The sequence below is a fragment of the Lactuca serriola genome, chromosome 9, assembly GCF_051521515.1.
Source record: "Lactuca serriola cultivar US96UC23 chromosome 9, Lser_US96UC23_V15, whole genome shotgun sequence".
NCBI classification, from domain to species: Eukaryota; Viridiplantae; Streptophyta; class Magnoliopsida; order Asterales; family Asteraceae; genus Lactuca; species Lactuca serriola.
The window spans coordinates 215,254,745-215,271,854 of NC_136416.1; the positions used below are offsets into that span (position 1 = coordinate 215,254,745).

The 17,110-nt window shown below is 36.3% G+C and overlaps 2 pseudogenes; one reads left to right on the forward strand and one right to left on the reverse strand.

The window, feature by feature from the left end:
* Positions 1-9,343: 9,343 nt before the first annotated feature.
* On the forward strand, positions 9,344-10,285 carry LOC145076957 (protein DMP5 pseudogene; annotated as a pseudogene).
* Positions 10,286-14,296: 4,011 nt separating this feature from the next.
* On the reverse strand, positions 14,297-15,381 carry LOC145073666 (protein DMP5 pseudogene; annotated as a pseudogene).
* Between the last annotated feature and the right edge of the window lie 1,729 nt (positions 15,382-17,110).

Genomic DNA, 17,110 nt, shown 5'->3' on the forward strand with positions numbered 1-17,110 from the left:
CTCACCTATGGCGGATCCTTCGTTCGATTCAAGTCGTCCTGGAGAATCTGCTATTGAGTTGGGGCGTATTGTAGATCGTGGTTTAAGGTATGATAGTTTATTTACTTGCTTAAGCTTCTATTTTTCAAACTTCTGGTCTTCTGGACTTCATCTTATTTTTTTTTCAAAGCTGTGATTTACATGATTACATCCATATATGGTCAGCATAAAGACATGGAACACCCATATATAGCAGATTATCCCCCTCCTGCTGTATATATGGGCAATATGCATGGCATAGACCGTTTAAGTTTAGCAGCAAAAATACCATTAATGCCCTTGCCTCTCTTCTCCTTTCCTTCAACCACAAGACTCGATTCAAGAAGGCCACAATCCTCTTCTGATCAAAATGGTGGTCCAGTGGCAGTGAATGAGTCGATAGCAAACAAAGGAGTAGGAGTAGGACAGCCTGTCCCTATGCTTGGTCGAATACAGTCTCAACTGTCTGCATCACTTACTGCCACAACTGCTGCTGAGTTGCCTTGCACTGTAAAGCTAAGAATTTGGTATCATGATTCAAACAATCCATGTGCCTCTCTCAATCCTGAATGATGTTGCTTAACAATACCCCATGTTGCCCTTTGCAGGTATCCTTTTTATTTATTTATTTTTAAATTAAAAAAGAAAAATAAGGAGCTTGGTGGGGGTTGATGTTTGTATTATTGTATGTTGTTGCAGTGAAATGGGTGCTCATTTTTCAACATGTAGGAGATATCATGTCAAGAGCCACTTGCAGAAATATAGGCTGGCAAAGTACCTTCCTGATTCCTCTTATGAAGGTATTCTGTATTTTAATCTTTATTATGTAATTCAAAATACTGAAATCTAAATTTGAAGATATATATATATATATATATATATATATATATATATATATATATATATATAAGTAGGGTGCCATTTGTTTATTGCATTTAGCCCAAAAAAAGAAATGTTGTGACTGCTGATTGATTATTTTGGTGAAATTGGTAATGCAAGGAAAAGTTTTTGACCAGAAAGAAGCGAGTGACATGTTTTCCATCTTGGATGGATCATCGTAAGTCTTGTTTGTTTTGTATTGTCTGATGGAACGAAATTATTGAGAATTCTTGAAGGATTGTTGATATACATTTCTTATAACCCATTTTTTTATAATGATAAAATTATATATATTTACATGATTTAATAAAATTAGAAATTTATTTTGTGAAATATGTTTGTGCATTGGAATGTAGATTATAGAAGCACTGAAGCTGCAAATGGAGGTGCAAAAGCGACTGCATGATGAAAGTAGCTTACATATATGATGAAAGTGTATAGGTCCAAAGACAGCTTCAATTACGAATAGAAGCCCAAGGGAAGTACCTAAAGAAGATCATTAAAGAGCAACAGAAGCTGAGTGAAGTCCTATCAGACGACAACTGTCAAGAATCCAAAAACCAAACTGACCCTATCACTCCACCTCCTCCATCCATCATCAAAAACTCTGCCCCAACCCCAGCCCCTGCCACGATGAACATGAGCCCTTAAACCCAGACTCTGACCGTGGTTCACCTGTTATGAAGAAGCAACGAGTGAGCCTCAGCCAAGGGGTTGGCTTAACTCACCAAGTACTCGACTCCAACTTAAGGCAACATCCGATTGTGTATGGAATGTCGGTTAACAATCAAGATTAAAAATTAGGCTGAGCCAATTGAAATTGGAATTTGTCCCAGGGAAATTGTTTTCTACTTTGTGCAGTTTCTTTATAGAAATATATATAATATAATTTATGTTTCATTAGGTGGAAAGGGTTTGGGTGTGGTAATACTCTTAAAACTTGTAATTCATGTTATGATGCCAAGACATATTGGAAGACAAAGCACAAAACTCCATCAAACTGTAACAGCCCGGAATTCCAGGTATTGTTATATTTATGATTTTGGGTGTTTTAAGAGGGGACTCGGCGAGTTGGAGCTCAGACTCGCCGAGTAGGATCGCGGATCTAGTCGCGGGTTCGCGACTGGACTCGGCGAGTCCGGATATGGACTCGGCGAGTCCGCGCTGTTTAGCAAAACCCAAACTTCCCAGGTTTGGGACATATATAAGGGGCCTTATGGCCGTCATTGTTCACCCTAGTCCTTTGAGTGAAACCCTAATTCGATTGTGAGCATCTGGAGCAAGGTAGAAGACCATTATTGATCTTAGAAGTGTTATTTCGCAAGGAGGAGGAGGCTTGGTTAAGGGAACAACAGGAGAAGCCATATTCTGAGGGTTGGGGACACAGAGCAACGTTATTCAGGTAATATTTTCGAATTGTTCCCTTCTATGTTGATGTGTATATGGATTTAGGGTTTATTGAACCCTTTTGTGGCTAGATCAAGTGTTTCCTTAGTCCCCCTAACGATTGGAACCCTATATGGGGACCCTTGGAAGTCCAGAGTGTCTCATGTCTGAGTTTTTCGGGAATCAATGGAGGTTTTGGATTGGAATCCTTATGCCTTAGGTCAAAACGTCAATTATGAGTCATGGGGTGTATTATGAGCACCGAAATAAGGACTTTACGTGATGAACCAGTCTAGGAAGGCCAGACCTATGAATTGTCGGAGCAGATCTGACCTTAGAAAGCAGTTTGAGCGGTTGCATGGCATGGACTCGCCGAGTCTGATGAACAGACTCGGCGAGTAGCTTGAAGATTGCCTTAGAATGGTCCTGTCCGGGTTATGGGTTGGATCGGTGAGTCAAGGCGAGTTAGAGAGGGTTAACAGGTGGTCTAAGTCGAACTTGGACTCGCCGAGTTGTTCTTCAGACTCGGCGAGTTGAGTCGGGGTGGCCCCGTGATTCTTCCAGGAGGAGCTCGTCGAGTCAGGGGAGACACTCGATGTGTAGAAAGGGAATCTTAGAGAATTGGGGAGGACGTCTAGACTCGCCGAGTCGCCCTAGCGCTCGCCGAGTCCGGTCAAAGTTGACCGTTGACCGTTGACCAGAGTGGACCTGTGTTGACTTCTTAGGGATAGTCAACATTAGAGATATAAAGTGTTAAATAGGGACATATAATGTTATAGGAGGATTAGAGCTCGGAGAATCGGGCACGAGGGATTCCCAGGGTTGTGAGATATCGAGACACGCGAGGTGAGTCTTCTCACTATACTTTACCTTGGGTAGGTAACCAGAGTTATATGATAGAGTATTTGTATGCTATGTATGTTATGTGTTGCACTGCATTCTTCTATGTGATTTATGCTATGCTTGTTTACAGAGTTAGAACCTGAGGGTTCACAGAGTATGGGTGCACGGACCCACAGAGTTGTAGCCTCGAGTGGCTAATATGCTTGATGTGGTATTTTGGAGAACTCACTAAGCTTCGTGCTTACAGTGTTTTGTGTTATGTTGTTTTCAGGTTTCTTTCAGTATCACGGGACGGCACCGGCTTGATTGTACACACCAGAGAAAGAGTCATATTTTGGAGGATCCTGGTTTTCTATGCAAGTGAAATGAAGCTATGTTTTGTAATTCAATTATGAATGAGATTTTAAACAAGTGTTCTAAGATTAAAATGATTATTTTAAAAGAAAATTTTGTCTTGAAATTTACGATGTTACACAAACGTGTGAAGTAAAATTCTTATCTTAATTCATAAAACAATAGTCTTTTTATTTATGTTCTTTTCTTTCTTCTATGCTCTCATTGGCCAAAATCTGTGAGATGCTAATTCTTTTATTCATTTATTTGTAAATCCCATATCACCTTTTAGTTTTTGTGTTTTTGTTGTTGTTGGCAACTTCAAAAATAGTCGACACCAGAAGACATTGATGATTTGGATGATATTGATGCAGTTATAAGCTACATGCCACAAGATTTCAGAGAAACATTAATCAGACAACAATGAGAAAGGTCTGAAAGAAATAAGCAATCAGAAGTTGATGCTTTGGTAAATTCAGGTGGTACCATACGTGATAGATATGCCCTTCTTTGGAATCAACAAATGGAAAGGTAATAAAATAATAAATAATAATATTCTTTTTTCATAATCCATGTTTTTTATGCCTTGATTGGTTCTGCAACAAGTGTCTACAAGAATCTTGTGAAATATCTAGTGGGAGTGCGACAGGTGTATCAATATTTATATGTTTTTTTCATTATATATTTCCTAGCTCTTAGGAATCATGTCTTATTTTTCTTGGATGCTGTAGAATGTAAGCACCAGTCTTTTTCTCTTCCTGAATAAAACATCTTGTTAAATATGGCCGTGCATAATTAAAAGTCAATGATAAAGGAGATCATTTAGGTTGTAAGTTTTCAACAAATAATGTTTCTTCAAAAACATTCTTCTATCAATTCATAAATTACTTATTTATATTGTTTCTTATAGCACCAAGGATTGCTCCAGCTGCTTCTAAGGAGGTTTCCTACACTCATTTCCTCTTCAGATTTGATTTCAAAGATTGGAAGGTAACTCTATAAGAATATTAGTTAACCCTTTACCTTTATATGTATCTGTACCTGTTATTTTATTGATGGTTGTGTGTTGGATTGACAGTTAATGTTGGATACGGTTGAGGCTGGAGAAGAACTGATGCCACATAGGATTTCAGTTGACACATCACCTAATTAGCAACTGCACATGAAGAAGTCGGGAATTCTACAGTGGGAATTGGGACAAGTACTGATTTATCCCCTTCTACAAGTGAGTTTACTTTCTTACCCTTTTACCATTTTACCTATGAATTTACATTATTGTTCTTTTTTTTTTACAACTTATTTTATCTTCCTACCCTTTACGGTTATCCAGGCGCTGGATGCTTTTCCCAAATTGGTATGGCATTTTAGATCCCATCATCTTAATCTTAACTTGGTTGATTTTGTTTATCAGTTTGTAACTTGGCATTTTAGATCCCAAATTGGTATGGCATTTTAGATCCCATCATCTTAATCTTAACTTGGTTGACTTTGTTTATCAATTTGTCACTTTGTTTATCAATTTGTCACTTGGCATTTTAGATCCCAAATTGGTATGTCGGTCCGTTTAGATGATAGTAGTTCCGGACTTCGGTCCGATGCCGGACGGGGCCCGATGCAGTAGTATGTATGCTTGATGTCTTCATGACTCATGCATGTTGTGATATCTACATTATGATCCGGACTTCGGTCCGATGTCGGGCAAGCCCGATACAGTATGTGATTATGCTATATGTTCATGTTATGTTATGTTCAGTTTATTTCGGACTTCGGTCCGATGCTGGGCGGGGCCCGATGCAGTAGGCGGGGCCCAGATCATGCCGGACTTCGGTCTGATGCCGGGCGGGGCCCAGTATGTGTTATTTGTGTTATTGTATGGTATGTGGTAGTTTGGGGGAGCTCACTAAGCTTTGTGCTTACAATTTTTAGTTTTGGTTACAGGTATTCCCACTAGCAAAGGGAAAGGCTTGGGTTGATCGCATGACACACACCACAGTCGCAACCTGGGAGTTCACTCTGATTATTTGATATGAGATTTTGATTTGTGACATATACTATGATGTTTTATGGTACATGAATATGATTTTACTTATGATTTTGGATGGTTGATGGTTTTATTAATGTTTTAAAAATGAAATTTTTGGTTTGTATTTTTGGGGTGTTTCATACATTCTCATATTTTGAGTAAAAACACAATATTTGAATTAGGGGAAAGTAGTAGAAGGGAGGAGAGATATTTAAGGTTATTGCCTGGAAAATTATAGAATAAAGATAGTAGGATTTTCAGCAAGAGATATGAAGTTGTGTATTCGACGGTTGTCAACCAAAACATTAATAGTCGTGGTTGCCGAAAACGACAGAGGCACAAAGTACTTACCTTTTTTCTCAATCAATGGTTGTGGCCAGCAACAAAGAAAGCTTAACAATTAAAACCTTTTAGCATGAAGGAGGTTGTAGAGAAGAGGAAATGAGATAATGTAACACCGTAAATTTTAGAACAATTTTTCACATTTTATAAAAACATAATTCATTTAATATTCATAAAAACATCAATGTCTGAAACTCAATCCATGACATATAAAAATCCCAAGATCTCGTAACATAAAAATCCTGTGTGTGTACTGATCAAGCCGACGCCTTCCCACGGTCATCACTAGTACCTAAAACAAATAACACCAAACACTATAAGCACAAAGCTTAGTGAGTTCCCCAAAATACCACACATAGCACATATTAGCCACTCGAGGCTATAACTCTGTGGGTCCGTGGACCCTACTCTGTGAACCCTCTGGCTCTAACTCTGTGAACCTTCTGGTTCCAACTCTATAAGCATGCACAACATAAATCACATATAAATAATGCAGTACAACACATAACATACATATAGCATACAAATACTCTGTCACATAACTTTGATTACCTACTCAAGGTAAGTATAGTGAGAAGACTCACCTCGCGTATCTCGATAACTCGCAAATCCCTGAAATCACTAGCGCTCGATCTCCCGAGCTATAGTCCTCCTATAACACAATATATCTCTAATTAACACTTTCACAACTAAGGTTGACTAACCCTATCAAGTCAACACTGGTCAACTCTGGTCAATGGTCAACGGTCAACTTTGACCGGACTCGGCGAGTCTATACGTGTTCACTGACTCCCTCGGATCCTCTCTTGACACGTCGAGTACTTCCCTAACTCGACGAGTTCCACCTGGCATGAATCGCGAGTCCAGCACGACTCAACTCGCCGAGTCTCAAGAACAACTCGGCGAGTTCCGGCTTGACTCAACCCCCTTTGACTCTCCCTGACTCACTGGGTTATCCCCTAACCCGGCGAGTCTACTCACTGAACAATTTACGTGAAACCCAAACCCTACTCGCCGAATCTCAAGAACAACTCGGCGAGTTCATGCCATGCACAAACCCTATTGACCTCCTGAGGTCAGATCTGTTTCCCCAAACCACAGATCTGGCCTTCCCAAGCATGAATGTCACGTAAAGTTCGAAACTTGATGCTTGTATAACCACAACAAGGCATCAAAAGGAGATTTGGTCCCAAAAATGACAACCTAAGTCCAATAACTCCATACTAACCCAAAAAGCTCCAAGGGTTAAGGTCTCTGGACCTCTTTGAGTCCAGATCCAAGGCACAAACTCGAGGAGGGACCATTTGCTTCACATAATCACTCTCCAAAAGGGTTAGAAAACCTTAACTCTAAAGATCAACCCTAAAACTAAAGGAGGTTCGAACTATTACCTCAAAATGAAGCCTCTGGACTCTGGATCTGCTTGAATCTCACCTCCTCCTTGCTCTTGTCACCCTCTTCTTGCTAAACAAAGGATACAAAGATCCAAAAGTGGCTTCTTTTCTCTCAAAGCGATTTAGCTCTCTTAGGGTTCTCTCAAGGGACTGGTAGCCGCAATGGGAGGCTATAAGTGCCCTTAAATAGGCTCCAAACCCGGGGAATTAGGGTTTCATTAAACAGCGTGGACTCGTCGAGTCCACTTTTGGACTCGTCGAGTCCACTTTTGGACTCGCTGAGTCCAGACGCGAACCCGCACCCACACCCGCGATCATACTCGGCGAGTTTGGGCTCCAACTCGCCGAGTCTCCTCACAAATCACCAAAAATACAATAATAAATAATACCTGAGAATTCGGGATGTTACAGATATACAGGAAGAGAACCGATAAAGGGGCCAAAAAGTTTGGGATTTCAAATTTGAATCTCACAGATACCTTATGCATCGGATATAAAAGGGAATTGTGATTGACTCAATCAAGGGGAAATATTGGGTAAAGAGATATTATGCATCAGATAATTGTATTTTATTTTAAACAATTAGATTTTTAAGATTATATTATTATTTTATTAATGATTAGTTGTACTTTGAGCTTAGAAACTTGAACGTCTTAAAAATACAATTATATATATATATATATATATATATATATATATATATATATATATGTGTGTGTGTGTGTGTGTGTGTGTGTCCTTCTTAAATATCAAAATATCATATATATATATATATATATATATATATATATATATATATATATATATATATATACATACATACCATTCTTAAACATCAAAATGTCATGATAATATCTAAAATATCATCCATCTACAATCTGACAATAATCAACAATAACAAAACTTAGCAATCAATGCATACATTCCATGGAGATGGTTGAAGATGAAGCGTTTTGTTTGTCAAGAGAGCAATATTCTAACAATTTAAAAATAGAAATTTCATTATCAGACCAACTATAGCCAAGGTTCTAAATAACGTAAGACGTGACTTGGCGGCAATGTCAAGCCTCAAGTTTCTTCGAGCCTTGGCGAGTCACGATGTTTGTAAGGCGTGATTTAAGGCGACAATTTTCTATATAATTAATATTTTTATATGTATTTTCAACTATTATTCATTTTTATACACATATATGAGTTACGGCTACGTTTTGGAAAAGCTTGGCGGCATGTGCAATCCTTGGAGTCGTGGCGCGCCATGGCGAGCTTTTTAGAATCTTGTATAGCCAACCAATAAAACACTATTATAAATGACATTAAAATTGTATTATCATTCCAATCAACCTTTAAAAAACATTATTTTAGTGTTTGAGAAAGCTTCAACCACCAAATATGAAGGCCAAATTACATCATCTCAAAAAACACAATTTTAGAGTTTGGTTGGAATACAAACTCCATTTTAGTGTTAAGCAGTAACCAATTTAATGTTTTATGGTTGGAGTTACTCTCATAGACATAGGGATAATACAATTAATTTTTTTAACTATTATGCTAATTCTGTGATATAAAAATGATTATAAACTATTAAAAACATTTTAAAAAAGATTTGGACAAATATGATATTTTAGAGGTTTATAAAGGACGAATATGATATTAAAAAATTAAGTTGGAAAAATATGATATTTTAAAGTTGAAACAATAGAATTTGTATATGAAATGATAAATAAAACAATTAATGTGTAAATTAAAGAAATGAAATATATTTTCAATAAAATTTCAGTTATTTTATTTTAAATTAAAATATTAATTAAATTGTTGATGAATCACATCCTAATACTGTTGGGTTTTTAATCTACATCTATATACTTTTCTAAAATTAGGAGAAACAATCACAATTTACTTAATTGTACATACAATGAAGATCTAGATTTTATTAACTACAGCAACCTAAATCGTAAAGTCCCATTTGCAATTTTGTCTTTTTGAGAAGTATCATTGAAAAGAATATTAGTCAATAATATAAACATAAAAGAAATAGTTTTTCTGCATGTGGAAAGAACGAGTTTAGTTGGAGTATTCAACTATAGAAACAAACCTTGAAGTCTTCAAAGATGTGGTTCTACGAAACACCGTACCTAACCACCTTCTCCAATCTCCATCTCTATCTGTAAGTCTTCTTTTATCTTCTTCTATAAATACACCAACTCCACGTACCCAGTCCTTCCCACCAATATCGCTTGAAAAAACCTCTTTACATATATCTTACGTACTATGTCTCTGAGAGCTAAGCCAATAACAGCCCTATCCTCGTCGGATGAGGAGGAGGAGAATGACATCCCAGACAGCCCTAAACCACCACCACCACCACCCACTATGTCACAATGGGCTATATCACAGACACTAGCTAGCACAGCCCAACTAGCCAACCTCCTACCTACAGGCACCCTCTTAGCCCTCCAAACCGTAACACCCATCTTCACCAACCATGGTTCCTGCGACGCCGTCACACGACCACTCACCGCAATCCTCCTCATCTTCCTCACCGCTGCTTGCTTCCTGGCAAGCTTCACCGACAGCTTCAAGTCCTCAGACGGCCAGGTCTTCTATGGGTTTGCAACGTTCAAAGGCATGTGGCTCTTTGATTACCAAACAGCAGCATCATCAACCTCCGGTTTACCGGATCTAAGAAAGTATAAGTTGACTGCGGTTGACTGGATTCATGCTTTCGTGTCGGCATTCGTGCTGATTACATTGGCTTTGAGAGACAGAAGCGTGGTGAGCTGCTTTTATCCACGACCAAGTCATGAGGCTCAAGAGGTTCTGGACATCGTTCCGTTGGGACTTAGTCTCGGTTGCAGTTTGGTGTTTGTGATCTTCCCTTCCAAGAGACATGGCATTGGCTACCCTGTATCCCATTGATATATCTTCACCTTTTCTTTGAAACAACCCAATTCTACCTTCTTACAAGAAAACCGAATCTATGTGTATATAGCTCGTTTTAGTTATGTAAGTGTTTCATTTGATTTTGCATACATTGTTACAGAAATAATAACAATTACTTATTTTACCATTTGTCTATGATCTATATATTTTACGTTCCTATTTCTGTACTTGTTCTTGCATATAAATATAACATGATGTTAGTTGCATGCGTACCAAAATGTTAAATGATTTAATCGAATAGATCTGAAATGGTTAAATGTTTACGACTAAAGTTTTAAAGGAATAAAATAATGGATTAGGTTTCAAATTAAAAAGTGAATATAAAATTCATGGTCAATATATAATATGATCAAGTGGACAATGGCAGAATGGCTTCGCTGTAAGTGGCGGCTTAAAGAAATGTTACTGGAGTAGGTATAATGAACAAAATCCCACGTAATTACGTAATTTAAAATTGAAGGCACATAATTTTCTTTATTAATTTTGAAAATCACAGACTTTGTTAGAGCATCAAAAAAGAGGATTTTATAAACCTTTAAAAAATTTAGGGATTAAGGTTTACGTATTGTTGATACTTTTTTTTTTGGGAACGACGTATTGTTGATACTTGATACACATGATATAACTCTACGTAACTTTCTACGTAACTTTCAAATGAAGTTCGTCACTATAAATGTTCTGATGTCAATATTATGTACAAGTAATTCAAAACAGAAAAGAAAAAATATATATATGAGAGTTGGTCAATTACTAGCTAGGCGTGCCAAATTGGGCAACCGTGTGTGTTTTAGTCTGACCACGACACGACATGACGTCATGTTTTTTTAAGTAACTCGAAAACAAACCAATTGAAAAACAAAAAACACGACACGACACGATAAAATAACATCAAATAACAATTAAATATTTTATTTAATTAATGTTTAATCATACATAACACAACAAACACGAAAAAAACAGCAAGCGAATGTTAAATTGGGTCAATTTCGTGTCGGATTTTCAACACGACATCGTGTTTTTAAATTTTACACGAACTTGGAACAAGGACAAATTCAAATTTCAGTTTCATCCCAATGTCGTTTAGTGTCGTGTATTTTTATTGTGTCGTATCATCAATTGTCACCCCTATTAATTAGTGATTTTTTTTGTGGTTTAGAATTTATATTGATACGTAACCATTGATTGTTAATATAAACCGACACTACAAGTATAGTTACCTTAAGAATTGCTTTAATAATATATCTTCAAATAGAAAAGATACAATTTCAAAATTATAAATTTTATCACTCCATACGTAACAACATTTGTCTTAATAATTGAGAGTTAACATGCAATATTTGATGGTGTCTTATGTGGAAATACTATTATTTGTGTTTAACATTGGATAAAAGAAGTCATTGTTAATTAATGCAATAACAACGATAACATTTTGTTAGTAAATTTTGCAATCCCAATCGATGACAAATACATTTGCTAGTTAATGCTTGATAATATCAACATAATTAATTATTCCATCACTAATTTACTAAACAAGGTGTTCAACAAGATTTTTATTTCTCCCACTAGGAATAATGTCATTTCTTATCATACATTAGAGGTGAGCATGGTGCGGTTTTAAGGCCAAACCGAACCGCAAACCGCAAGATGCAGTTTTTGTATTCTTAAAACCGTTGGGTGCATGCGCTTTTCCAATGGTTCGGTTTTGCAGTTTCGGTTTGTATTGGTGCGGTTTCGGTTTTAAACCGATTCTAAAATTTGGTGTGGTCTTTGATGTTTTTTGAAGTATTTAAAAAAAAAAAAAACACGATAACTATGTGCATGTAAGCTTATCTAGTGAATTTTTTTTCACTTTTTCAAATCGTTTATTTTCAGTACAAAATAAATTATATAAATCAAAAGTTCTAAATGACTTTATATACAATGGTTGACTAAGAAAAAAAATTGAATTTTGGTTTATTTGTTATAACCTTATAACATATAGTTAATTAGTGACCTACTATGTTGTAGTTTTAACTACAAAAATAAAAACAAAATAGAAAATAAGTTTTGAAAATGATTTGGAATCACGATTAAATGGCCAAAACCAACTATCAAAGTCTAAAGTTCAAATATAATATGTATTAGTATTTCTTAGTATTTTAAAAAATATGTATATATTATAGAATATAAATATAAATTAGTGATTTATTATTTTATAAATCTTTGGTGCGGTTCAGTTGATGGACTGGTTTCTTGGTAAAAACCGCACCAACTCGCAGACCTTCGGTTTTTGCAAAAATGAAATCCGCACCAATGGTTTTTGTTTGGGTTTCGGTTTGTTGGTTGCGGTTTATTACGGTTTTGTCGATATATTTTTAGTCGGTTCGGTTTTTGCTCACCCCTATCATACATATCGAAAACATTTGAACCTAACTCTCTCTCTCTCTCTCTCTCTCTCTATATATATATATATATATATATATATATATATATATATATATATATATATATATATATATATATATATATATCGTCATTTGCAAAAATACCAAGATTCAATATAATTATGAAATCTAACAATGATAAAAAGAAATTTGTTGTTACTTTTGCGGTGCCTAAGACATTGTGTTGCTAATATCCCTTTAACATTTACCTTACTAGTAATAATTACTCTTTGTTTCTAATTGTTGATTGCATTTTGATCATTGGTGTTTGCTACTAATCTATCCAGGGAAAATAACCTATAAGGGTAACATAGTTATCATTTTGTACATATTTAGTTCTTATTGTTTTTTTCTTATAAAATAAGCCTTTTAATTTATTGTTTTTGTACACATTAAATCTGTATGATTGACTACTTCAGGTTAAGTTCTGATCAATTTGTACATATTTAGTACTTGATGTTTTTTTGTATAATAGGTCCTTGTTGTTTTTGTATATGTTCAGTCCTGATGAGCTTCTTCAGGTTCTGCTCACGTGGCATCATACGTTGGACAATAATTAATGAGGTGTTCTCATATGTGGCTTGTTTGAACATTGGAATCATGTGTTACTTGTCCTGATTTTGGTAATAACATTGTACTATTAATATTAGTAACTATGATAATACAATACCAACTATATTTAATACCAATACAAATTTCATTCAACAACAATACTAACTACATTACATGAGGTGAAGAGAAAATACATTAGTCATAATGATTTCAATTGTTGGAAATAATGTCCACATTCATAATAGTTGTGTATACTGTTAATAATAATAACATAGTTCTTTTGGGTTACACGCAAAGACGTAAAATATCCTCTTTAACAGTTGCAACCCTACCTTCAAAATTCGGGGTCAATTTGAAAAGAATAAAAAAAAAAAAAAAACCATTTGCAGAAAAATTGTCAAAATCAACATAACAAGGAATTAAGGAAGACTCTAAACTTTTTTTAGGGTGTTATTTTATTTTAGAAGTCCCAATATGAGTCGGAAGAAAGCAATCACAAAGAATCTCATCGTCTGCTATTGAAATAGATGAAATTGAAGTCGAACGCATCTTCTTAGAGAAAATTATGGCACCACCATTATTTGACCGATTCGTGAATTAGATTATTTATATAAGTGAGGGAATAGTCATGTATGCGAACATCTCATTAATTATTGTCCTATGTAGGATGTTGCGTGAACAAAATCTAACAAAAACCGGTCATAAGGACTGAATGTGTACAAAAACAATAAAAACTTATTTTGCAACAAAAAACATTAATAACTAAATGTATGACAATTGAAAACTTAACCTAAAGTAGCCGATTAATTTGAAGTAATCGGTGAAAATGTAAATAAAACAACAAGTAAAATGGATTATTTTACAAGAAAAAACAATAGGGACTAACATAAACAAAACGAAAACCACATTATCCTCTACATTACCCTTTATTTCCCGCCTATCTAATCATAATGTTGTTTACGTTTGCATTTAAAAGAGATAATGTGGAGAACTTAATATAGTTAATTAACTTGTGTTTTAAGTTGCATATTGTACATTTCTTGGACGTCAAATCAAAAGTGGAGTACTATTCTTCTTATTCCTTATTTACGTCCTTATCTTTTTACGAAGAACATCCATCAATCATTAATCTCAAACATCACCTACAATCACGATCATGTTCCTTAACATAAAGATAGTTAAAATAACCAAAATGAATTACACCCAATTTAAGAAACAACACATTGTGCGATTATACTTGGCCAAGTAATACACATTTCATACCATAAACTAAAGTGTTATTGATCATTCAAATCTTACATACACTTTGATATAACTAAGAAGTAACTAAAACAAGATTAATTATAAACCAATAATAAATGAAGATTTTTCTTTTTATATATATGTACATGGAATTATGGAAAGAGAAGATCAATGAGTGACCGGGTAGCCAATGCCATGTCTCTTTGAAGGAAAGATGACAAACACCAAACTGCAAATAAGACCAAGCCCCAATGGAACGATGTCCAGAACCTCTTGAACCTCATGACTCGGTCGTGGATAAAAGCAACTCACCACGCTCCTATCTCTCATGGCCAGTGTCACCAATACGAATGCCGACACAAAAGCATGAATCCAGTCGACCACCGTCAACCTGTATTTTCTCAGGTCCGGTAAACCGGATGGTGATGCAGCTGCCGTTTGGTAATCGAAGAGCCACATGCCTTTGAACGTTGCAAACCCATAGAAGACCTGCCCGTCTGAGGATTTGAAGCTGTCGGTGAAGCTCGCCAGAAAGCAAGCGGCGGTGAGGAAGATGAGAAGGATGGCAGTGAGTGGACGTGTGGCGGCGTCACAGGAGCCGTGGTTGGTGAAGATGGGTGTTACAGTTTGAAGGGCTAGGAGGGTGCCAGTTGGGAGGAGATTGGATAGTTGGGCTGTGCTAGCTAGCGTCTGTGATATAGCTCGTTGCGAAAGAGATGGTGGTGGTGGTTTACGGCTGCCGGAATTAATTTCCTTCTCATCCTCCTCGTCGGATGAGGATGTGTTTACAACCGGCCGAGCTCTAAGAGACATAATATTTATATATCGCTTCTTTTCCCTGTTGAATGTGTGACTGATCAATCTTTGCTCTTCGTTTGGGAAATACTATTAATTTGCTTCGAGTTTCGAGGTGGTGGTGGTGTATTTATAAGAGAAGAGGAAGGAGAAAATTGAGGAGGTGGTCGGTTGCGTCCTGTCAGCACCACCGTTTTGAAGACGCTACGCTCTTTATCAGATTGATACTTTTTGCATCCAGAAAACATTTCATTAACAAAAAGAATACATAAACAAATAGCGACAATTCTTCTGATTAAAGTCAAGATACCTAATCCTATATTTTCTTTTGACTGCCCTCTTCACAAGACCAGGACAACTGCACGTCATTATTTAATTACATTCAGGTAAATTACACGAATCGTTCCTCATGCAGGTTGCGAAAAGCACGTTTAGTCCTTATTTTCAAAAATTAACTCGGACAGTCCCTCGTTTGGTTTAAAGTTGCATGTTTCATCCCTAAAAGATGATTTTGTTGCAGGTTTAGTCTATACCAGATTTAAAATGACAATAATGCCCCTGTGTATTTTTTTTCAATTAATCTAATATTATTTATCATTTAAAAAAGGAAATTGTCCCACTTTCACCCATCCTCTACATCTCCCCTTTCTATTTTCTTTCGGTATGGTAGAACATGCCGGCAAAATCACATGCTTCTGGCAAGCTTCAAGATACCCATGAAGTCGATATGCACCTCAAAAGCTACCATGAAACCAAAACCTAAATCAGACACCATAGTAGCAAGGTTACCTCCTCTATCTGATTTTGTGATGGGGGGAAGCCATCACCAGAAAGATATGAAGAACAGTCGATCTCTTTCCCTCTTCTCCGTTCTCAATGTAGAACTGTCACTCTTTCTTAATTCTTTATTCGAATCAGAGGCGAAGGCGTTATAATTAGAAGCGAAAGCGGACTTATCTCCGACGCCATGGTTATATAGGGTTGCAGATGGGTTAAAACCCGTTTTAGATCCGTTCAAATCGGTACCAAGTGCCTTTCAGATATGGTCGAATTGGAATGCTGGTCTCTCTCGTTTTTATTTTGTTTATAATTGTACTTGTTTATTAGAAAACAATCGTTGTATGGGAAATTTTACAATCAATGATTGTCAGATTTTAACCTAGATTGATTAATTGGATCTCTTTTACATCTGGATTTTTGGATGCACCATGTAAGGAAATCATACAAACCATAAGTCTGATTGAATGGAGAGCATACAAGGATAATTGATGAAGAAGACGGGTGCAAGGTTGAGATCGAGGAAGAAGTTGTCGGCATATGTTTAGATTGATCTCCTTCTTCACATATGTCCAGATCGATTTCTACCTAAGGTTTCAGATCAAAGAAGAAGCCAGGTGCAAGGTTTTCAGATTATGATTTGGTTGGAGGAGGACGTGGCAGTGATAGGTCATGGTGTCAGAGGTGCTAGTGGTGATAGGTGGTGTTGGGAAATCTGTGGTAAATCTTGATTTGGGGAAACTCAAATGGTTCCATTTCCAAATCTGAAACTGGAGAGACGCAAGTATGAGATCAGAATAAGGGAGACAGGAGAAGAGAGTAAAATAGAGACTGAACTTGGCCGGTGTCTTGGAGTCGATCTCCTCTGTATGAAATCGTAGATGTCTAGGACTTTCCGAAGGAGTTGCCGGAGCATTGAAGTCGGTCGTTGTGGGTGGTAACGGTAGATATAAGATGCATTGAAGAAGAAGAAGAAGAAGGGGAGGGGAGGGGGAGACGAGTGATTAAATGTACCGACCCATTTTTGTTTTTTAAATGCAATAATATTTATTTTGTATAATAAACAAATCAATAAGTAATTAATAAATAACAAGTAAATAGAAAATAAATCAAAAAATAAATAAATAAGGGTAAAATGGTCTTTTTATGTGCGGAGGGACTAA